General features: G+C 41.9%; 1 protein-coding gene across 1 annotated transcript in view; it reads right to left on the bottom strand.

Annotated features, from left to right (window-relative positions):
• Positions 1–23,512, bottom strand: part of TSPAN12 (tetraspanin 12) — a 96,257-nt gene that overhangs the window by 47,400 nt on the left and 25,345 nt on the right. The window lies entirely within an intron of this gene.

The raw sequence follows: 23,512 nt of genomic DNA, 5'->3' as shown, positions 1-23,512 counted from the left end.
TTGCTGCTGGTGCTACACCCAGGCTGAGCTGCTGGCCTCCTGCTGAAGGCTGCAGGTGGCCTCAGCAACATATAAGGGCATATAAGACCCACCCAATTTTTAAGTAATTTTTTGGGGTAAAAAGGTTTGTCTTATACACCGAAAAATATGGTATATTATATAACGGTTAGCCAGCATGAACAATTCATTTAATGACTGGAACCAAAACTACTATTGCAAGTTGACATGGTCATGTGTTTTTTTTACTTAACAACAGATATCACAGTTGCAATTATGTTCATTAGCTGTGTGTTATTTTCATGTATAGGGTAAATAACAACCTTACAGGATACAGAGTTAGGAATGATGAGTGTGTGTCCCATGCAACCAACTCTCTTTGGAATCAACTCCCTCTAGAGATTTGCACGGCCCCTACACTACCAGGCTTCCATAAGGTTTTAAAAACCCACCTTTGCCGGCAAGCTTGGGGCCGTTGAGCGCTGGCATCTTGCTCCGGCCGATAACTGCTTTTTGTAATAATTTTGAGTTTTGGATCAGATTCTATGTTTTCATTTGGTTTTCTCACATGCATTATTTTTGTATTTGTTTTTATCTTGTAAGCCAGCCTCAGTGCACAAGAGAAGGGCAGCCAAGAAATCCCAATAAATAAATAAAATATATGTATATAAATTTCTATCTGTCATGAGTGCTCCTTGCCCACCTCAGGTCATGTCAGAGGGGTTGCCAGAGGAAGCAGAGAGGGAGAGGGAGGCAGAAAGTGATTGAGTGAGCCTGAGGAACCACTAGAGGGGGTTGAGGTGACATTGGGAGAGTGGTCCCAGTCAGACTGTCAAGGAGACATGAGAGGGGAAAGCCATTGGATAAATCTTCGCTATAGAAGAATGCTTAGAAGGTGAGAAGAGTTAGAGAGTAGAAGGTATTAATTCACTTAGCTCTTTGAGGTGTGATATCACTTCCAGGCATTATAAAGGAATGGGATTGTGGGAAATGGGGCGTGGAGACTCAATGCCATTCTTTGGAAGAGACATGAAACTCAGGCTGTGCTGGAATGAAGCTTTAAAAACCATGATTTCTGTTGCAAAAATATCATCCTTGTTGGACATTGTATTAGGAAAGACTTTGGTAAGCAGACCTATGTTTTAGTAAATTGACTTTGGGCCTTTATCTCAGGAATGAAGATAAAGAATGAGTTTCTGGCACTTTTCCCTGACATAGATCCTTCGGGATTGGGTGGCATAGAAGTTGAATGAATGAATGAATGAATGAATGAATGAATGAATGAATGAATGAATGAATGAATGAATAAATAAATAAATAGATCAAAGCTGGCTCTAAAAGAGATAGTATTTGCTTCTGTGCTGTTTTAACACTGCGTTTTTCATTCATGTATGCTTGGTTTTGAATAGAGAGTGAGTTTTTATTAATAAATAATTTATTTCAGAGATTGGAATTCGCTCTGGAGTCCCGTGAATCAGTACACTATCAGCAAAATTTCCATTTTCTAGAACAAATACGTTAGAGTACAGTACTGCAGCCTGCAGGCTAGTTCAGCTGACTGTTAGCTGCAGTTCAGCAGTTCAAATCTCAGCAGGCTCAAGGTTAACTCAGCCTCCCATCCTTCCCAGGTTGGTAAAATGAGTATCCAGGTTGTTGGGGGCAATATGCTGATTCTGTAAATTGCTTAGAGAGGGCTATAAAGCACTATGAAATGCTATATAAGTCTAAACTGCTAAATAATGGGCCTTTTGCAGAAGAGATGAGAGAGCAGGAATAAGATGTTTATGCCCTCCAGAATTTCTGAAAGATTCATGATCACTTACACCAGGGGTAGGCAAAGTTGGCTCTTCTATGACATGTGGACTTCAACTCCCAGAATTCCTGAGCTAGCATGATTAGTTCAGGAATTCTGGGAATTGAAGACCACAAGTCATAGAAGAGCCAACTTTGCCTACCCCTGACTTACACCTTTGGTCATACTAGGTGACACTGAGAGTTTAACAAACTATAGATGAAAGGACTATCATTCCCATGATATTCTAGAGCAGTGGAGGGGCGCAGCTGCAGCCAGAATGAGACGGTTGTTTCCCTCTGTGCTCCGGAGGGAAGCACCAAGCTGGGGCAGCCAATTCTGCGTCAAAAATGACCTGTAGGGTTGAGGAAGAAAGGAAGCAGTCTGGTGAGCCCTGTAGATGAGTGCAAAACCCTGTAGGCAGCCAGTTTAGGTTTCCTAACCAGCAGCTGTTTTGGAAGCAACAAGTCGCTATTAGTTCGAGTAGCAAAGCAACAAGTGAGTGAAGCAAAGGAAGTCATCTAGTGAGAGAATTATTTTTTTGTTCACTATTAACACTTAAATGGAAATTGAAAAGGAAGAGGCTGATTCTTTTTAAAAGGTCTACAACCTTTGCCTAAGGAAAGAGGATTGTAAGCAGCGGAAGGAGCTGCTTCCAATCTAGTGGTGGGGGAGGTAGACACGAAGAGACTCTTTCCTTAATGGGTATCAATGTTACCCATTTCATTCTTACCCCATCTCTTTCTTTTCTCTTTCATATTTGCTTGCCCTATTTCTCTCAGTACTCCTGAATGAACTGCTTTGATACCACAGCCTGGATGATGACCTCCCTGTCAGTGGTAGCTGTAACTACTTAGCTATGAAAAAGATGATGGGGTTATGGCCTCAGCTCAGAAAGGCATAAAAGACCTTGAATTTCATTGTCTATGAGTAGCCACAGTTTCTAAAGAAAGGAAGAAGCTTAGAAATATTGACCAAAGAATTCTCCACATCATCATACTTGCAGTTTATAAAGGTAAGGATATTTTTGTTTATTATAATTTTTAGTCCAATGGACCAAGCTGAGAAGTTATGTCTATTTTTCAAATACTTACATCTATATAGTTAATATACACAGAGGTCAGACATTAGCAAATAAACATGAGGTTTTAATGAACTATTAAAATCCCTAGTGTTGTGGTTAGCTCTGGCTCAGCTCCTGCCCCAAGAAATGTGCAGGTGGATGTGGGGGAAACATCCACATGCCACAGGCCTGTTTTGCTCCCTATGGAATCTGCCGACGAAGCCTCCTCTGACCAAGGAAGCATGAGTGACAGGGAAGAGGGGAGTTTGGCAGACAGCCCGGGAGGAGATCAATCATCTGTATCATCCTTGGATTCTGAACAAGAATTAATGACACATCCCCTCATGCGTAGAGTGATGCATAGGAGACAACAACTGAAGGATTATTACAAGAGAAAATGAGGCCACCTGTGGTTGGGTGGGGCTGCTGTAATTAGTGCTACAGATAAAAAGAACAGCGTGCTGGTTTAGCCTTGTGGCAGTTTATCTGATTCATTGTTTCGTCAAGATCGTGGTTTGTGTGCTGTTCAAGATTGTGTGTGGACTCTCTGGACTTTAGAATTGGACTCAATTTCCCAGTTATTGGGTGAGCAATTCAATTGCATTTAACCTGTGCCTTGTGTGTACCAGAAAATCCCTTTGACATTTAAAAAGGGAGCTGTTTATAAAAACTTCTGTGTTTTCCTTTTATCGTGTGGTGTGTGTCTTCCTGGACTAATTACCCTGTAATTACAGGCGGTTGAAACACGCCGGCAGAACACCTAGTAGTAGATTTTTAAAGCAATCCAAGGAGAACCAAACAAGTTAATTGGACAAGAAATGGGTGAACTAAAAAGAAGACAGAAGAAAATGAGAATGGATTGGAGTGCCTAGATTCCTAGGTTGTTCAGAAGAACAACCTAAAACATATTTGTAGATATTGCATATGCTTTTCCTAAACTTGGTAACAAAGATTTCAAGGACCAGCAATAATGTGATGGTAGTGATACAGTTGAAAAATTCAATTTGGAATCTGTTTTCACATTGCAATGGAATGAGATTTTCAGTTGTCCTCTACTTCAGCAGTGATTAGAGATGTCACAGGGTACAGAATAAAATCTTTAGAAAAATAAAAGAAAAAACTGACATATACAGCATTTCCCACCAGCTAACAGATTTCTTTTAGCATACATCATTCTCAAAAATTATTTACTTCCAAAACAAATTTGGAAGGAAAAGCTAAGCCAAAAACCTCCCAACAGCCCTGCTTTTGCAGTCTAAGATTACTATTTCTCCAATTGTAATTAAAATCTAATAAAGCCTACGAAACCGTACACAGATCTGTCCGGAAGATATTGTTTTTAGATTTCGATGAAAATAATTGGAAGTTGAATTCTTGAGGGCCAAATCAAATTCTGGTTTCTTTTGGATGCCTGATGAAATATGTTTTCCCAAACTGGGGAGGGAGAAGGAGTAATTCAGAAAATAAATTAATGTCACCTGATCCTTAAAAGGAAATTTGTTCCACAACAGATAAGCTGCAAATGAAATTGCAATCTTAGGTCAACAAAAGAAATATAGCTTTTCTCTTCAGGGAAATCAGTACCGAACTAAATGGTTCACTCATCTTGGAATTATTTGTTAAGATTTATGATGTGCACAGATACTAACAGGTTGTTTATTTACAGAATGTATTTTTAAAAGTAAAGGTTATTTTACAAAATGTATATTCTTCCCCAAGAGTATGGTGCTTCCTTGCCTGTCTTATATATAAACTATGTACCTTATCATTTTTCAAGTTAATATTTATTGTAGTCTGTATAAACATAAGTAAAAAGAAACAATAAAAGAGGACAATAGGACATTGTGTCTTTCATATGAAAAATGTCATTTTCCATTCCACTGAAGAATATAGACCATTTCTGTATCTGGAACAAACCAACATGGTCAGAAGTATTGATTCCATCAAGTGAAGGCTTTTGCCATTTTTAAATACTGTATTAGTCGGATCTGTATATGGTCTATCTGCCCAACTTTGGAAACAGTGCACCACTTTTTCCATTCTAACTTGTACTCAGTTCCGTGTTGGAAAAAGGCACATTCAGTCTCTTATTATCTAGTCTAGTATGGCAAGAATAAACACATAAATGGCATTAGCACTTTTGGTTTTAACCAACAAAATGAAATCGATAGGACGATTAGATATGGATGAAATTTATTTGATTTGATTTTTCTCGTGACTTTATTACTTTATCAGTAACTCAAGGTGGCAAACATTCCTAATACTCCTTCCCCCTTCTAATTTCCTCACAACAACAACCCTATGAAGTGGATTAGGTCCAAAGTCACTCATCCGGCTTTCATGCTTAAGATAGGAATATAACTTCCAGAGAAGTCTGGAGAAGGGTTGGAGAAAGACCAGATCCGAATCTGACCAAATACTTGTAAAAGCTCATATTAAGATTTAAAAAGTGGCGATCAGGTCGACAAGATGTACATATAATGTCAGCCTGATTGTGTCTGCGGAATCCTGCCCAACTGCCCTGTTTAGGGTGACTCGCTCCCTCCTTAATCAGGGGGGAGTTGGGGAGCCCTTGTAGGGTATTGCTCAGGTCTTTAATAAGTTTTTTGCAGATAAAATTGCTCAGATCCAGACTGATCTTGACTCCAATTGGAGTGCAGAGTCGGCTGACAACAAGTCAGTCGAGGTGACAGGGGCACCTGTTTGGAGCGAGTTTGACCTGGTGACACCTAATGAAGTGGACAAGGCCATTGGAGCTGTGAGTTCTGCTACCTGTTTGTTGGACCCGTGTAACTCCTGGCTGGTTTCGGCCAGCAGAGAGGTGATACAGAGCTGGGTCTAGGAGATTACCAACACTTCTCTGAGGGAGGGGTCCTTCCCAGCTCCCTACAAGGAGGCACTTGTGCGCCCCCTCAAGAAGCCTTCTCTGGATCCAGCCATATTTAACAACTATCGTCCTGTCTCCAACTTTCCCTTTATGAGGAAGGTTGTTGAGAAGGTGGTGTCGCTCCAGCTCCAACGGTCCTTGGAAGAACCTGATTATCTAGGCCCTCAGCAGTCAGCATTCAGACCTGACTACAGCACAGAAACTGCTTTGGTCGCGATGATGGATGATCTCTGGCGGGCCCGGGGTTTATCCTCTGTCCTGGTGCTTCTTGACCTCTTAGCGGCTTTCGATACCATCGATCATGGTATCTTTCTGCCCTGACTAGAGGGGTTGGGAGTGGGAAGCACCGTTTTACAGTGGTTCTCCTCCTACCTCTCTGTTCGGTTGCAGTCGGTGTTAGCGGGGGGTCAGAGGTCGACTCCTAGGTGTGTGGTTCCTCAGGTGTCACTCCTCTCCCCCCTGCTGTTTAATATCTACATGAAACCCTTGGGTGAGATCATCCAAGGGCACGGTGTGAGTTACCATCAGTACGCTGATGATACTCAGCTGTACATCTCAACCCCATGTCCACTCAGCGAAGCAGTGGAAGTGATGTGCCAGTGTCTGGAGGCTGTCAGGGTCTGGATGGGTGCCAACAGGCTCAGACTCAATCCAGACAAGACGGAGTGGCTCTGGGTACTGCCTCCCAAGGACACATCCATCCGTCCATCAACGGGGGGAAATTATGGGGGGAATTATTGCCCCTCTTAGAGAGGGTTCACAACTTGGGCATCCTCCTTGATCCACAGCTGACTTTAGAACACCATCTTTCAGCTGTGTCGAGGGGGGCATTTGCCCAGGTCCGCCTGGTGCACCAGTTGCAGCCCTATTTGGACAGGGAGTCTTTGCTCATGGTCACTCATGCCCTTGTCACCTCGAGGTTCGACTACTGCAATGCTCTCTACATGTGGCTTCCTTTGAAGAGTGTTCAGAAACTTCAGATCATCGAAAATGCAGCTGCGCAAGTGGTTTGGGGCCTTCCAAGACATGCCCATATCTCATCATCACTCCGTGGACTGCATTGGCTACCGATCTGTTTCCGGACACAATTTAAAGTGTTGGTTATGACCTATAAAGCCCTACATGGCATAGGACCAGACTTTCTCCGAGACCACCTTCTGCCACACGAATCTCAGCGACTGTTGAGGTCCCACAGAGTTGGTCTCCTTAGGGTCCTGTCGGCCAAACAATATCAGCTGCCGGGACCTAGGGGCAAAGCCTTCTCTGTGGGGGCCCTCGCCTTCTGGAATCAGCTCCCCCAGGAGATTCGCACTGCCCCCACCCTCCTTGCCTTTCGAAAGAGTTTAAAAATTCATCTTTGTTGCCAGGCCTGGGGTTACTAGATCTTCCCCCGACCAATGAATGTTTTTAGTATGATTTTACTGAATGAATGCTAATGTAACTTTTTAAAGTTAGAATTTTTAAAGATTATTTTAAAGATTATTTTTATGGATATTCATTGGATTACTATGCTATTATGTCTTTGTATATGTTGTGAGCCGCCCCAGGTCCTTGGAGAGGGGCAGCATACAAATCCAAACAAACAAACAAACAAACAAATAGCTTACAGTCACCTGGTTTCTAGGCCAGCACCTTTAAGCACTACAATAAACTGATTGCAAAACATCCCTGAAAACTGATGGAATTTTGTAGACATAATTCTTTAAAATCTGTGTTTTTAAAGGCTTGCAATAACCTTTATTGCAATAACAGTGTTATTGTTTGAGACTGAATCCATTTAAAGTTGCATAAAAACAGTTGTTGTTTGTGTGTAATACACATAGAACATTTCAGAGAAATAAAGTGAAGGTTCTACAATCATGATAAATATTGGAATGGGGATAGATATATAAGTAAAATCTTGGTACTTTCCTTAGAAGACAGCAATTGTGAAGGCTAGCTAAAATGGTTCACAAGTCATAATCACACAAATGGCAAGAATGAGAGACAAGAAGCCATAGAATTGAATGAAAGATAGAAAAATTACTTTAAAAGAGCTTTATTGCTGCAATACAAAGAGCCCAAGATTACAAAAAGAGTATCTATATTAGATAAATCAAATCACAGAAAAAGACTAAGAAATTAGTAATGATATTCATGTGATTGTCTCTCTTTATAGTGTAAGATTTCATGCTATTATCAGAATATTGCTGCTATATAATAGAAAATAGTTATTGCTGTCTATAATTTTCAATATTCAGGAAAATAGATTGTTCTGAGATGAGCTAATCTTGAGAGAGCCATCCATGACCATATTCTCATTGAATTAAATGGAAGTTTAATCGTTCTTTGAAGCTTGAAGGGCTGATCCCCACCAACATAGATAGCATATTTTATTCTCTGAGATTTTAATGTTCTACTGAAATGCCATTATCTTAAACACCAGAATATTTTAATGGGGAAAAAACAAACAACACAAAATTGTTCCTGTAAAAGAAGGGAATTATCATTATTGCCCTACTCACCCCATTTGCTTTTATTTTTAGATCTGCCAAAAATAATAAAAAGAAAAGCAGAACTATAGATCTGTTCTTTGTACTACTCAATTTCATAGCAATAGTGAAATTAATTCACAGATGTTCATAAAGCTTAACACTGCAGAAATGAAGAAATTATTAATTATGTGGTCAGCAATTTAAACTATACTTCTCTGAACTGCTTCAGCACATTCTCCTATTAAATCAACAAGGCTTATGCTAAAAAAAATCATTAAACAGACAAAACATTAGTGGTTCCGAATTAATGCATTTTGCAAAGGGCTTATGGAAAAGACAGTTCAAAGAAAAGTAAAGGGGGGAAAAACACTTTTAAATAGGCTCCCCAAACCTATTGTTCTGATATTTATATCCTTCAATAATTTCTTTGCTCGATGCTTGGCTTCTGTAGGGAAAAATATCTTTTAATAACAATTATGACATAAAACTTAATGTTGAATATAGGATAACTTCTTTAATAATTAGACCAGGTTTGCAGTTAGCCATTTTTTTAACCAGCTAATTGCTTTACTGACCTCCTGGTCATTTTCAATATATATATATATATATATATATATATATGTATGTATGTATGTATGTATGTATGTATGTATGTATATGTATATGTATATGTATATGTATATGTATGTATGTATGTATGTATGTATGTATGTATGTATGTATTTATTTATTTATTTATTTATTTATTTATTTATTTATTTATTAATTAATTAATTAATTATTTGGATTTGTATGCCGCCCCTCTCCGAAGACATATTAGATGACAGACAGAAACATCCAGGCATGCAGCTTCAAAAAAGAAAATTGATTATTTTTAATTTGGGACATTCTCTGAATGTTGTGTGGAAATTTTTCTTCCCAAAGTTTTGGAAAATGTGTGTTAAAGGACTATGTTTTGGACGCTATACATGAGCACTCCTTCCTTCCCTTCTCTTTTTTTAGTCCTATACAGCTTTAGCTTTAAGGAAGCACAAAGACCATATATATACACCATATATGTTGAATATATTTCCATAAACATTACAAGTATCTGATCAAGCATTTCAGTAGAACATTTCACATGTACGGCAGCAGTGGGTTGCTCCAGGTTCAGCCCAGTTCTAAGAATCAGTAGCATTACCAGTGGGAGGTTCTGCCCATGTACGGAAGCAGCAGGCGTGTATGTGAGCATACACCCAACCGGTAGTTCCAGAAGTGGGTTTTAGAACCTACTTCTGATGTATAACCTGTAAAAACATGTATTGTTTTTATCACTGTTGTGAGCCGCCCCGAGTCTACGGAGAGGGGCGGCATACAAATCTAATTAATAATAATAATAATAATAATAATAATAATAATAATAACAACAACAACCTCCAAAGTATTAGATCCCCATTCTAATGGCCCAGATTTCACAAGAATTAACAGTTGGAGAAAGTGACAATATTAGACCCTATATGACAATCCTGGGGACTCTGGCTCCATTAAATTAGGAAGTATAAGGTCTACTTTATCAATTGCCTTACTGAAGTCCAAGTAAATTATATCAACAGCATTCCTCTGTCGATATAATTTTGTCACTTTTTCAAAGAATGAAATAAGATTAGTCTGGCATGATCTGTTTTTGCTAAATTCAGATGTTGGCTTTTGGTTATTTGCATCTAGGTGTTCATTGATCTGTTGCTTGATTATCTTTTCCAGAATATTCCCTAGTTTTGAGGTCAGGCTGATAAGTCTATAGTTTTCTGGATCTATTTCTTTTCCTTTTTTGAAGATGGAAACTACATTGGCTCTTTTGTAATCCTCTGGCAGTTCCCTGGTGCTCCAGGATCTTTGAAAGATATAGTTCAGTGGTTCTGAGATCTCGTCTGCCAGTTCCATCAGAATCTTGGGGTGTAATCCATCCGGTCCTGCTGATTTGAACTCTTCTAGAGTAGGCAGATGTCCATTTACCATTTTCTTCCGTTTTAACGTGTGCTCCTAATATGTTTTTGTGGTGATATTTTTGATAGATTGGACTGTTTTTTTCCCCTTTGTGTAAAGATAGATGAAAAAAAATAGTTAAGTAGGTCTGCTTTCTCCCTGTTACTTGTCATCTTACCACTTTCTCCCTGCAATGGACCAATTGTTTCCTTGACTTTTTTCTTGTTTTTAATATGTTAGAAGCTTGTTATTTTTTTTACTTTTGTCACAAGCCTTTATTCATTGTGAGCCTTAGCTTTCCTCACTTCACCTTTACAGGCCCTGGCTATTTGCTGATATTCTGCCTTAAGTTATTTATCTCTCTTTCCACTTTTTATACTTGTCCTTTTTGTCTTTCAATTTGTCAGATAGTTCTTTATGCAACCATGCTGGTTTCTTTTGAGAGCTATTATTTTTTCTTCCTTGGTATTGTGCTACATTGGGCTTTTATAATCTTACTTTTCAAAATTTCTCAAGCTTCTTGAGTTGTTTTCCTCTTGAGGATTCTTGTCCATGGAAGCTCTACGTTTATTGAAATTAGCTCTCTTAAAGTCCAAGACTCTAATTTGACTTTGTTCTACTGCGTGTATTTGCATAATGTTGAATTCCAATATTGCACGATCACTTGCCTCCAAGGTTCTTTTAGCTTCAATATCTTCTATCATTACATCTCTGCTAGTGAGAATTAAGTCCAATATGGTGGATCCCCTTGTTCCCTTCTCTACTTTTTGGGAAACAAAGTTGCCTGCTAGGTTTGTTAGGAACCTGTTGGATCATACACTTGGTGCAGAGTTTGTCTCCCAGTTGATGTCAGGGTAGTTAAATTCCCCCATTACTGTTGTGATGTGCTTCCTACATGCCTTAGTTGGCTGACTAGCAAAAAGTTCATCTACTTCCTCTGTTTGCCCCCCTTTTATACTGACCCAAATGCATTCAAGATGATTTTCATTATTGTTCTGCTCTATTTCTGTAGAGGTGTACTGTAGTTATTTCTTATATATAGTGCAACTCCACCTCCTCTTTTATTTGGTCTATTTCTTTTAAATAATTGAAATTCATCTAACTGTATATTTGTTTCCTTCCACCAAGTTTCCGTAATGGCAACAGTATCATATCTTCCCTCAATTACTTGATTTTATAAATTCACCCTGTTTATTCCCCATACTTTGTGCATTGGTGTATAGACTTTTGAGTCCATTTTTATTGACCCTGTGTTTACAATCTACATAATCTGTGCCTGACTGCCCCTACTTTCTTGCTGCCTGTTTGATTAGTGCACATGGTATGGTACTCACTATTAAATGCTTGATTGTGCTTGACAGCAGGACTGATAATCTTAACTGTACACATGTCTATGTTGCACACACTGATAACTCTATTAATTAATTGATAGTGAAGAAATGTTCTGTATCAATTAATTCTCTCTCCCCACTGTTCAGTTTAATATTTATCCAGAAAATGTGTGAATTCAATACGATTGCCTGCTTATTTGACTTAACATTATCACAACTACCTTGAACTGTCACTTCAGTGTCCCTATTAAAGTCAGCAAGGGCACTATATGTGTTATGCTGGAACACAGCAAAATCTTTATGTTTATGGTTCACAGCTCTCATCCTGCCAGATCCCACGGTTGACAATACTGCCCTTCTCCTGCAGGATCTTTGTGGTAGAGGGGGATGATAGCGCGGCAGCTCAATAGAGTGGAATGTCTGAATTGGGCACCTATTTTCTGCTTGGAGAGCACAGATTAGAGATTCTAGATAGGTAATTTGTCCACCTAGACTTATAATTTGTTTACATAGAGGACAGTATCCAAATTTGAAAAGAGTACAGTAGTACCTCTAGATACGAGTTTAATTCGTTCCAGGACGGAGCTCGTATGTCGATCAACTCGTATCTGGAACAAATGGCTTTAGACTTTGTTTTTCCCCGCCGAGATAACCAGAAGCAAGGATTCTTCCGCCACCTAGTGGAAGCTTGGCTTGTATCCCGAATTTGAGCTCGGGTGTGGAACAGAAATTTCGCTCCCGTCGTGGCTCGTAACTTGGAATACTCGCATGTGGAGCAGCTCGTATCTAGAGGTACTACTGTACTTCGAAACACAAGTATTACGCTAAAAACAAATATTACGCTAAACTAAGCCAGTCATTTTGAAATAAAATAAAATCACAATCTCTAGTGCACTAACCCTGAATATAATTGCTATTTTTGGTTTGAGGTTATATGATTTGCACGCTGTTAGGTGAGTGGACCGCTACCTTTATCCTCTGTACTCCCTCTCAGTCTCTTCCACTTACAGGCAGCAGCTCTTTCTACCAGCTTCTGGGAAGTTAAAATGTACTGGGGGCAGTTTGAATCTACCTTTCTCCTCACAGTCTCTTCCACTCACAAGTAGTAGCTCCTCGCACCAGCCTCTGGGAAGTTAAAATGTGGAAGCCATATGGAAGCCTTCTCGTTTTAAAACTTTCTGCTCAGATAGCTGTCAAATAAGTGTAAATAGGACAGTAACATATAATAAATGTGTGACCCTCCAATGGTATGAGGTTGGCTAAACATGTCAGTTCGGTTTAGACTTATATCTTGTATTAAACCAAAAGTTTTCCATATGAGTTATATTTTACCTGCAGATAGCATTTTGTGAGTAAGTGAAGACAAAGTGAAGACAATGGCAAAAACAGAATACAGAAATCCCAATTGCATTCTAGGTTATATAAATTGTATAATTTATTTTTATTAATTAGACTACTATGCCACTTTATTATTCATTCATTCATTCATTCATTCATTTGACTTCTATGCCACCCTATTCCTCGGGCACACATATATAATTGTACATATTGCATATTTAATTATGTAAAATTTGAAATTTATGTTCTCCTAGTAGAATCCCAGCATAAACATACTAGAATAGGAACAAAGGCTTGCAGAAATCAAGAGCATATGGACAACCAAATGTCCATTAGTTATTTTAGACCAGGGGTGTCAAACTCACATTGTCATGGCGTAGTCACACGACATATTATTTTTTTCCCCACCATGAGTTTGTTTTAGACTACTATTCCTGTAAGCCTTAGCCAGCAAACAAAATGAGAATAGAAGATTTACTTCAATACATATATGAACCACTAATCTGGTGCCATGGGTGTTTCTTTTACTAACGAACAGATTTCCTCTCTGTCTTATATTAGTCACTTTTTCCTGAAAACATTTGAATTGCTATATTATGAAGTAAAGACTCAACATACAGCATTCTATTAGGCAGCCATCATTTAACAACCACTATTAGGACTAGCAATTCAGTCACTAAGCTTAGGTGTTTAGTTTATTTAACTTTGTTAGTTGCAAGGTGTTTGCAAAGTATGCGAATGGCAATCACATGACCATGGGACACTGCAACAGTCATAAATGTGTGCCTGTTACAAAGTGCACAAATGACTATTTCATGACTGCTGGATGGTGTGACTGCTCTAAAGGTGAAGGAAGATTGATTGCAGAGTGTTCTTTTAGTACCAAAACTTTGAATAGCTTCAGCATGAGGACATTAGTAAGCAACCATACTTCTCTCCTAGCCTTGTATTTATAAAAAAAAATTACAAGAAAATAAATAAGTTTTTGTACGACAAATGATTGGATACTAGCACATTGGGAAAATATATCAGCTTGCCTTCTAATAATTGTTTTATATTTTATGATGGCTATATTTTCTGGGGGGATTTTAAAAAAATCATAGTCTAAGAACAGCATCAGCAATGCGATTTCAATGTTCAAAAATATTCCCATTATAATGTTGCAGTCTTCAAATATAGTACACTGGATTAGGAAAGGCAACAGATTTTTCAACTGTAAATAATCATTACTTAAATGAAGCATTTCTCTTAACTTCTTTACTTCCTTTTTTAGCATTTCAGGTGTTAAGTTCTGGCTCTTTCTCTTCTGGTGACCTCAATCATTGCCAATTGTTGTAGTGTGTCTTTAATTTTGTCTCTCCATCTTCTTCTGGATCTGCCTTGTGTTCTTTGATCTTCTCCTCTTACCCTTCAGAATTTGGAGATCTTCTTGAAGTATCTTCATTCATTTTCCCAATGTCTCCAACAATACATATAATTTTCAAGCTACAATCATTCATTCAACAACCGCTCAAAGTTATTAAAGGGCTTAATAAATGACACTTATACAGTCCTTGTAATTCCCACTGTCACACTATCCATGCTGTCATGTGACTCTAAGCCAGGTGCTGAGAGCCTGCCTTGCAATCATAAATAATTCACCAAAGGGAAGCTGTCAGGTAATCATAAGTTGTGATTGCGTAAGATCCTTATTTAGCCCGTATCGTCCTTTCTTAACAATAGCAACTGGACTGCTTGCTATGGCTAAGCAATGTGAGTCATTTATTTTCTATTGAATTAAATGAGAAGTATTGAACTTTGGAATAAATTCAATTTAATAGGTGCTATAACTCCTTAGTTCTAAAAACAAACAAACAAACAACAAAAATAAAAGGGGCAGAAAAGTCTTACTATTTCACTGTGTTTTCTTTACCCTTCAGTTCATCTGGTTTTACCATAAGCTCATCCTCTGAGCCAATACATTGTCTTTATTAGTGTGATGAATGAATTATTGATTCCTGTTTGCGCATCTCCACATTACAACAGTAAACAGCTTATTTAACAATTAGTCAAGAAATGTAGTATATTTAGGAAAACATCATTTATTTTTTGCTTATCAATCGAGCCAGCAAGAGCTGGTTTTCAGGCTCCTAAAAGTAAAATATTGTTGGTTTAAAGCTTCAGGAATGTCTAGGCTTGATTTAATGAAGTTTGATTGCTCTACACACAGTACATGTGTTTACTTCCAGATTGTGTTAAAGAGCAATCACTAGGATTCCCCCCCCCCCCCTTCACTGGCATTTCAAATAAAGAAAAGAGAAAAAATAGGAAGGACTAAACTCCATTAGTTCATTTTGTTTTGTTTTCACTACTCTGCAAAAATACTATATAACAAAACATTATTTTGAGACTTTAAAAGGCAGAAAAATCTGGTGGCTTAAATTTTTTTGAAGGGCTTGTTATAGAAGGGACTGGATTCTGACTGATGCAGAATTATATGGAACTATTTAGTTCCATGATTTGAAAACTATTTTGTTAATACAGCTTAAAATTGTCTTCTTTTTCTTCTTTTTTTGCAGCCAGCATGCCCTGCTGATTCTTACTTTGCATGTAATCAACTGCTATTTTAAAGATCTTTTGCAGCATGCATTGCTGACCAAAGAAAAGGGTAAATCAAATGCAAGCTTACACTTATGCTGTCTTCTAATTTTATTACTGTTCTTGCTTTGTGCGCCTTAGCTAAGGAGCATGGAGGGCAAGCAAGGCTAACTGAATTTTGAGATTGACAATGAACTTACGGGCCCCGGTAAAAGTCTGATCAGTTGCCTCCCACCTGTGGAAGGCCCCCACTCTCCTGACCTCCTGAAAAGAAATTTAAACATGCTCTATAGCAGCGTTTCCCAACCGGTGTGCCGCGGCACACTGGTGTGCCGCGACACACCGTCAGGTGTGCCGCGGCGAGAGGCGGCGGAGGAGAGTGGGCGGATCGGGCGGGCAATGGGGCAGGGGGGAGAAGCCAGGGGCGCGTTTGGCCGGGAGTCCGGGACTGTGTGGCTTTGCGCCATGAAGAGAAAACGGCCGACTTTTCCCTGCTGCCGTTTTCTCTTCATGGCGCAAAGCCACACAGTCCCGGACTCCTCGCCCCAAGGCAGGAGGCGGCGGCGGAGGAGAGTGGGCGGGCAATGGGGCAGGGTGGAGAAGCCAGAGGCGCGTTTGGCCGGAGGCACCGTGGGGAGGCAGGGGCAGGGAGGTGCGGCAGTAGGAGTAAAGGGAGCCGCGGCTGCCCCTGCCTCCCCACGGTGGCAATGGCATCGGGAGTGCTAATAGCGGCGCCGGCGGGAATAGCGGGGGGGGCTGCAAGTGGAAGCCTCAGCCCTGGAGCCCCCTCGCACCCATGGCTTCTCATCGATGCCTCTGCCTGCCCGATACGCGGGAGTGCTAATAGCGGTGGCGGCGGCGGGAATAGCGGGGGGGGCTCCTGCCCGCCGCTGCTATTAGCACTCCAGCGGATCGGGCAGGCAGAGACATCGACGAGAAGCCATGGGCGCGAGGGGGCTCCAGGGCTGAGGCTTCCACTTGTGGCTGTCCCCGCCCGCCCGATCCTTCCTTCTCTCCGGCTTTTTTGGGGTGCGGCTTCTTCCACAGCAGTGGCTGCAGCGCCGCTGGCGATCCGGCCGCTAGCCGCTCCAAGCGCTGTGGGAACGCCCACCCCTCTCACAGTCCCATCCCGGGCTGTCAGTAAAGGGGCTGCTTGCTCGGAACATTCAAACAAAGGGAAACCTTCGCTGGCCTCCACAGAGAAGAAAGGAAGAGAGAGAACGAGAGAGCAACAGAGAGAGAGAGAGAGAAAGAACAAGAGAGAGAAAGCATGAAAGAGAGAGAAAGAAAATAAGAGAGAACAAGAGAGAGAGAGACTAAGAGAGAGAGAAAGAAAAGAGAGAGAGAGAAAATAAGAGAATGAGAGAGAGCAACAGAGAGAGAGAAAGAACAAGAAAAAGCACGAGAGAAGAAAAGCAAGAGAGAAAAAGAGATAGCAAGAGATACTGAAAGAAAGCAAGAGAGAGAGAGAAAAAAAGATAGCAAGAGAGACAGGAAGAGGAAAGGAGAGAGAGAGAGAAATGAGAACAAAAAGGGGAGGAGAAATGAGAAAATGATTGAGGCAGAGAATGAGAGGAGAGAGAAACAAAAGAGAGAGAGAGGGGTGATTCTTGAAGCATATGGTAAAAAGCACCCAAATAATAAGAAAAAAACCCCAGCCCTCACCTGTTTTTGAAAAGAATAAAAGAGAATTAAACCCCAGCCCTCACCTGGTTTTGGAAATGGTTGGAGTGTGTATACATACACACACATAAGGGGGGGAGAGAGACAGGGATGGAAAAAGAGGAGAAGTGAAAGGGAGAAGGAATGAGGGAAAAAGGGAGGAAGAGAGAGAAATGAGAAACATGAGAGAGAAAAGGGGGAAAGACAGGAGAAGTACCCATAAATGAGACAGCGGTATAAATTTCAGGAGGGATGATTGATGATTGACTGTATTTATAAGGGGATGTTACATGGGATTATATATATGAGGGGGTTATTTATGTATGTATGTATGTATGTATGTATGTATGTATGTATGTATGTATGTATGTATGTATTTATTTATTTATTAGATTTGTGTCATTTTGGTTGGTGGTGTGCCCCAGGATTTTGTAAATGTAAAAAGTGTGCCGCGGCTCAAAAAAGGTTGAAAATCACTGCTCTATAGCCTTACATAGAGCAGTGATTTTCAACCTTTTTTGAGCCTCGGCACATTTTTTACATTTACGAAACCCTGGGGCACATGGAGCGGGGGGGGGGGGGGGGGCTAAAAAAAGTTTGGACAAAAAAAGTCTCTCTCTCTCTCTTCCTCCCCTTCGCTCTATTTCTTTCTCCCTCCCTCTTTCTCTCCCTTCCTTCTTCTTTCTTTCTCTCTCTCCATCCCTTTCTTTCTCTTCCTTCTTTCCCCTCTTTTTTGCCCTTTCTCTCTCCCTCCCTCCCTCTGTCTTTCTCTCTCCTTTCCTCCCTCTCTCTCTCTCTTGCTTTCTTTCTCTCTCTTTCTCTCTTGCTTTCCTTCTCTCCCTTGCTCTCTCTCTTTCTCTCCTTCTTTCTCTTGTTCTCTTTCTCTCTTTCTCTCTCTCTTTCTTTCTCTTGTTCTCTTTCTCTCTTGCTTTCTTTCTCTCTTGTTTTCTTTCTCTCTTGCTTTGTTTCTCTCTTGGTCTCTCTCTCTCTCGCTCTTTCTCTCTCTTGCTTTCTTTCTCTCTGAGCTTCACTGCACACCTGACCATGTCTCGCGGCACACTAGTGTGCCGCGGCACACTGGTTGAAAAACACTGACATAGAGAACGCAAAGAAGCATTCAGTCGTGGCGCTGGCTGGTGACCTAAGAGCTCTCCCTTCGCCTTTTTAATTTTTTTTAACAGATGTTAATAATTCTTATCTCCTTCTAAAAAATAATTTTGAAATTGTAATTTTTAATACAGTTTTTAATTTCTAATTTTTAATACAGATTTTATATTCTGACATTTTATTGTACATCACCCAGAGTCCCTCTTTGAAGGAGACGGGCAGTTCAGAAATGTGAAAAATAAATAAATAAAAACAAATAGATCCTATTCCTATATGCTGGTAAAATCTGAATAGAGAACATGGCTTAGTCCATATGCTGGCTATCAGCATATATTTCATAGCTCCAATGGGTACAGACCAAATAATTGGGCCATTCTTGGATAGGGAAGGAGGACCAGAAGATTTGAAAGGGCCTTGAATGTTGTAGATTTTCAGACATTAACCATTCTGAACCCTCTGGCTATTGGAAAATAGCCCCTAGCACGCTTTGTAAAACCTAGGCAAGCCCTTGAACATCTAAAAGTTCCCTAACTCTAAGAAGGGTACTTGTTTTTAACAGAGTAATGACTATTAACAAGCTATTTTTAAAAATACACACCGGAGGTCGGCTTCAAATTTTTAGCAAGGGGTTCTCTGCTTGGTTGCTGCATAGGCATGGGCATGGTGAGTGTGGCCTAGTCGACCTCCTGCATCATGGGGGGAGAATCTTTGCTGTTCCCCAGGCTCCTGAGGCTTTCCTCAAGCCTCCGGAGAGCAAAAATGACCTCCCCAGGCTCTAGAAGGTCTCTGGTAGGTCCTTCCATAGGCCCAATTTTTGCCCTCCCTAAGCCTTCACACACGCCTTGCATTTGCTTGCATCCAAAATGCATGGGGACTCTTGGGGGAGAGTGGGTGGGGCCTGTTGTATCCTGTAATGGCTACCTTGTAACTCTGTAAATAGTTTGTTCCTCTTTCAGCGCTGTCTGAGCCCAAGCAGGAAGTCGCTCCTGATTGGCTCAGACGCGGCCGGCTCTAGCTTTGGCGGGAACCGCAAATATATAAAAGGAGCGGTTTCTCCAGGCAGGGTCAGTCGGTACTCGCTGAATTGTCACTTTACCTTGCTGAGCTGTCACTTGTTCTCTGAGCTGAATAAAAGTACCGATTGCTCAAAACCCTGTCTCTGGGTCTACTTCACTGGCGACGAACGGACGGAAGAAACTTCGCGTGCAACATGGACAAAATCCAGATCGGCCAGGCTCCGGAACTCTTCGATCCCGAGAAATCGACATGGGACGAGTACATGGCCACCTTCGAGATCTTCCTCGAGGCGGCGGGAATGCAGGACGCCGAAGCCGATCGCAGACGGGCTATTTTCCTTAACTACTGCGGCGCAGAAATCCGTAGACTTGCCCAAACTGTCACCGAACCGGAACAAGCAAGAGCCACAGCGTGGGACGTCCTACAACAAAAACTGGCGAGCCATTTCAAGCCGACCAAACCAGCCATGGTCTTTCGGCATCAATTCCACATGATGGCTCAGAGGGAAACCGAGTCGATCAGCCAGTTTACAACGCGGCTTCGAACGGTACTTGCTCAATGCAAGTTTAAAGACCCGGAAGCTCGCCTCACCGACGCCTTGGTTTTCGGCATGAAAAGCAGCACGGTGAGAAATAAACTCCTCATCGAAGAAGAGCCGAGCCTACAAACCGTGATTAAACTGGCGCAAACCGCAGAAGCAGCCGACGCAGCGGCGAGAGAATTGAAAGAGCACAGGAGGCGAGAACTCATTGCAAAAATCGACTCCGCGTCTCCCAGCGCCGTGGAAACAGACAACAGCCAACAAATTCCCAGCGGAGACAACTGCCTCCTGGTGCAAGACCAGCCGAGACACCTGAGAGCTACTCACCCAGCCCCCTGCGCGGACTGCCGGGGAAATCACCAGCGCCATCGATGCCCCTTCCGAGACGCTACATGCCGCCGTTGCAACCGGAGAGGCCACATCGCCATCGCATGCAGAGCAATAGCGCCAGAGGAAACATTTGCCACACCACAATACCAGCGACCTCAAAACCAGACCCCCCAAGCGCGAGAAAGGAGACCATTCCGCAACGCGGGTCAAAGGAACTACTCAACCGCTAACCGCGACTACTATAGAGGTAACTCTCAATTTTCCGTGAATAACACGGCAACCAAAAAAGGGGCTAAAATTGTTATATCACTGTTACTCAATAACCAACCTTGCTCAATGGAGCTGGATACGGGCTCTAGATATACCATCATGCCCTGGGAAAAATTTAAACTGTATATGCCTAATGTATCTAAGGCTGACCTAAATCAAACCTCTTTGGTGATTAGAGACTTTCAGGGGGGAGTAATCTCGGTCTTGGGAACAGCAAATGTACCTATCGCATTCAAGAATGTTAAATGTACCCTTCCCATGCTTATTGTAACAGGGGCCAAGCACTCTCTTCTGGGTTTAGCATGGATGGAACCACTGGGGATCGAGATTTCGGGTGTGTGTAATGTAAACTGTTATGATATGCCTAACTTTGTGAAAGAGTTCCCTGAAGTGTTCAGCCCCACACTGGGATTGTATAAGGGGCCCCCTATATCGTTCTCTATTGACCCCAAGGTCCCACCGATCAGACTAAAACCTCGCAGGGTCCCCCTGCCGCTCCTCCCCAAACTAGACATACAGCTGGACAAACTCATTAGCCAAGGTATTTTGGTCCCTGTGGAACAGGGGCCATGGGAAACTCCCATAGTTACCCCTCTGAAGCCAGATGGCTCTTTAAGAGTTTGCGCTGATTACAAATCGACCCTAAACAGGGCACTCCAACACCACCCCTACCCCATCCCGGTTGTGCAACAACTACTACACTCCCTGGGGGAGGGAAAAAGGTTCGCAAAGATCGACCTGGCGCAAGCTTACCAGCAACTTCCGGTCGATGAACAAACAGCAAACGCTCAAACAATTGTAACGCACAGGGGGGCTTTCAAATGCACGAGGTTACAGTTTGGGGTAAGCATAGCCCCAGGAATATTCCAGAGCATTATGGAACGCCTATTGTCAGGGGTAAATGGGGCCATTCCATACTTTGATGACATCTTAATTGCAGGGGAAAACCAGGAACAAGTAAACAAAAGAATAAGGGAAGTACTTAAGAGGTTACAGGACAAAGGTTTAAGAATCAAGCCTGATAAATGTGTCTGGGGAACCAACAGTATAGAATTCCTAGGATATAAAATAGATAAGGAAGGTATCCACCCCACAACAGAGAAGCTGAGAGCAATTAGAGAAGCCCCAGAGCCACGAGATAAGAATGAGTTGCAGGCATTTTTGGGCCTCCTTAATTTTTATTCCGTTTTTTTAAAGCAGAAGGCAACAGTAGCAGAGCCTCTCCATCGTTTACTCCAGAAGGAAGCCCGCTGGACATGGGGGAAAACTGAACGTGAAGCTTTTTCTCAAATAAAAAATTTATTAACTTCTAAAAGTGTAGTAGTCCAATATAGTGCTTCACTACCCATTAGGCTCACGTGCGACGCTTCGCCGTACGGCATAGGAGGAGTCCTAGCTCACGTTCTACCTAATAAGACAGAGGCCCCAATAGCATTTTTTTCAAGAACCACGACCAGCACAGAAAGGAATTATAGCCAGTTAGACAAGGAGGCTCTAGCATTAGTGGCAGGGGTAAAGAAGTTTCACAATTACATTTTTGGAAGAAGCTTTGAGCTAGTCACTGACCACAAACCCCTACTAGGCCTGCTAGCCCCCAACAAGCCCACTCCACCTTTTATGTCTCCAAGACTAATCAGATGGGCTCTTTTCCTATCAGGGTATCAGTATGAGCTCACCCACAAGGGGGGGAAGGAAATCAATCATGCAGACGGTCTCAGCAGATGCCCCATAACAGACTTAGTGGAAGACCCTGTTCCTTCCACAGATGTGTTAATGATAGAACTCGAGGAAAACCCACTAACCACAGCAAAAGAGGTAGCTGCACACACGCAGCAAGATCAAATCCTGAAACAAGTGGTGAACTGTGTTCTAAAGGGATGGCAAAATGATGTTGTGAAACCTGAATTGTGTGATTTTAAAAACAAAAGACTTGAGTTATCGTATGTAAAAGGTTGTTTGCTGTGGGGGGATAGAGTGATCATCCCCAAAAGCCTAAGGGGAAAGGTACTCAAAATGTTACATGTGGGTCATCCTGGGATTGTCAGGATGAAGAGCCTGGCAAGGGGACACTTATGGTGGCCAGGGCTGGATGCTGATATTGAAAGTTGGGTTTCAAAGTGTGAACCGTGCCAAGAGTCACGGCCCAGTCCCCCCAAAACAACTCCGGCTGAGTGGGAACAGCCTGCTGGTCCTTGGTCTAGAATCCACATCGATTTTGCTGGCCCAGTGGGGTCTCAGTATTTTTTAATAGTGGTTGATGCCTTCTCCAAATGGTTGGAAATAATAGCAATGAACAACATAACCACAAGTGCCACTATCAAAGTATTGAGCAGACTGTTTGCATCCCATGGTTGCCCAGATCTCTTAGTGTCTGACAATGGGCCACAGCTAACAGCCAGACAATTCGAATTGTTCCTAGATGGCCTAGGGGTCAGGCATGCCCTCATCTCGCCTTATTCGCCCTGGGCTAACGGATTGGCAGAACGTTACGTACGGGTGGCAAAGGAGGCATTGCGCAGGTCAGGCCCTGGGGATGTGCAACAGAACTTGGACCAATTCTTACTCACCCAACACATTACCCCTAACTCGCACACACATGTAAGCCCTGCAGAGTTATTGATGGGAAGGAAGTTGAGGTCACCACTAGACAGGTTAAACCCAAGGTTCTGTGTTAATAATAACCAAATGTGTACAAAACCTGAAAGAGAAATGTATTTGGGACAAAATGTATATGTAAAAAGTTTTGATGGAAATGTAAACTGGATGAAGGGAATTATTGTTAAGCAAAATGCACCTAAGACCTATGTTGTTAAACTAGAGGATGGTCGTTTGTGGAAACGACACATAGACCACATTCGGAAGCGAACAGAAAATCAATTGCCACAAACCGCTGACATGGACTCTCCCCCTTCAACAGACTTTAGTACATTGCCCGAAATAAGAGACACGCAAAGAGACTTATCGGGCCAGGGGGAACCATCCAGCGACGCCGAACCATCCTCGTCCTCCGAAGCCTTCGTTGGGCCCGCCAGGCCAAGTCCGCCGCACCGGGAGAACAGCGGCGAGCCATCCTCCACAGTCAGTGGCGAAGGAGAAATTGAACTGCGCAGGTCAGCGCGAGCTCCTCAGAGGCCCCACCGATTGGACGACTTTGTCACATGGCT

This window comes from Erythrolamprus reginae, chromosome 6 (genome assembly GCF_031021105.1).
Source record: "Erythrolamprus reginae isolate rEryReg1 chromosome 6, rEryReg1.hap1, whole genome shotgun sequence".
Classification (NCBI taxonomy): Eukaryota; Metazoa; Chordata; class Lepidosauria; order Squamata; family Dipsadidae; genus Erythrolamprus; species Erythrolamprus reginae.
The sequence above is the reverse complement of the archived record's forward strand: the minus strand, read 5'-3'. Positions and strand labels throughout refer to the sequence as shown.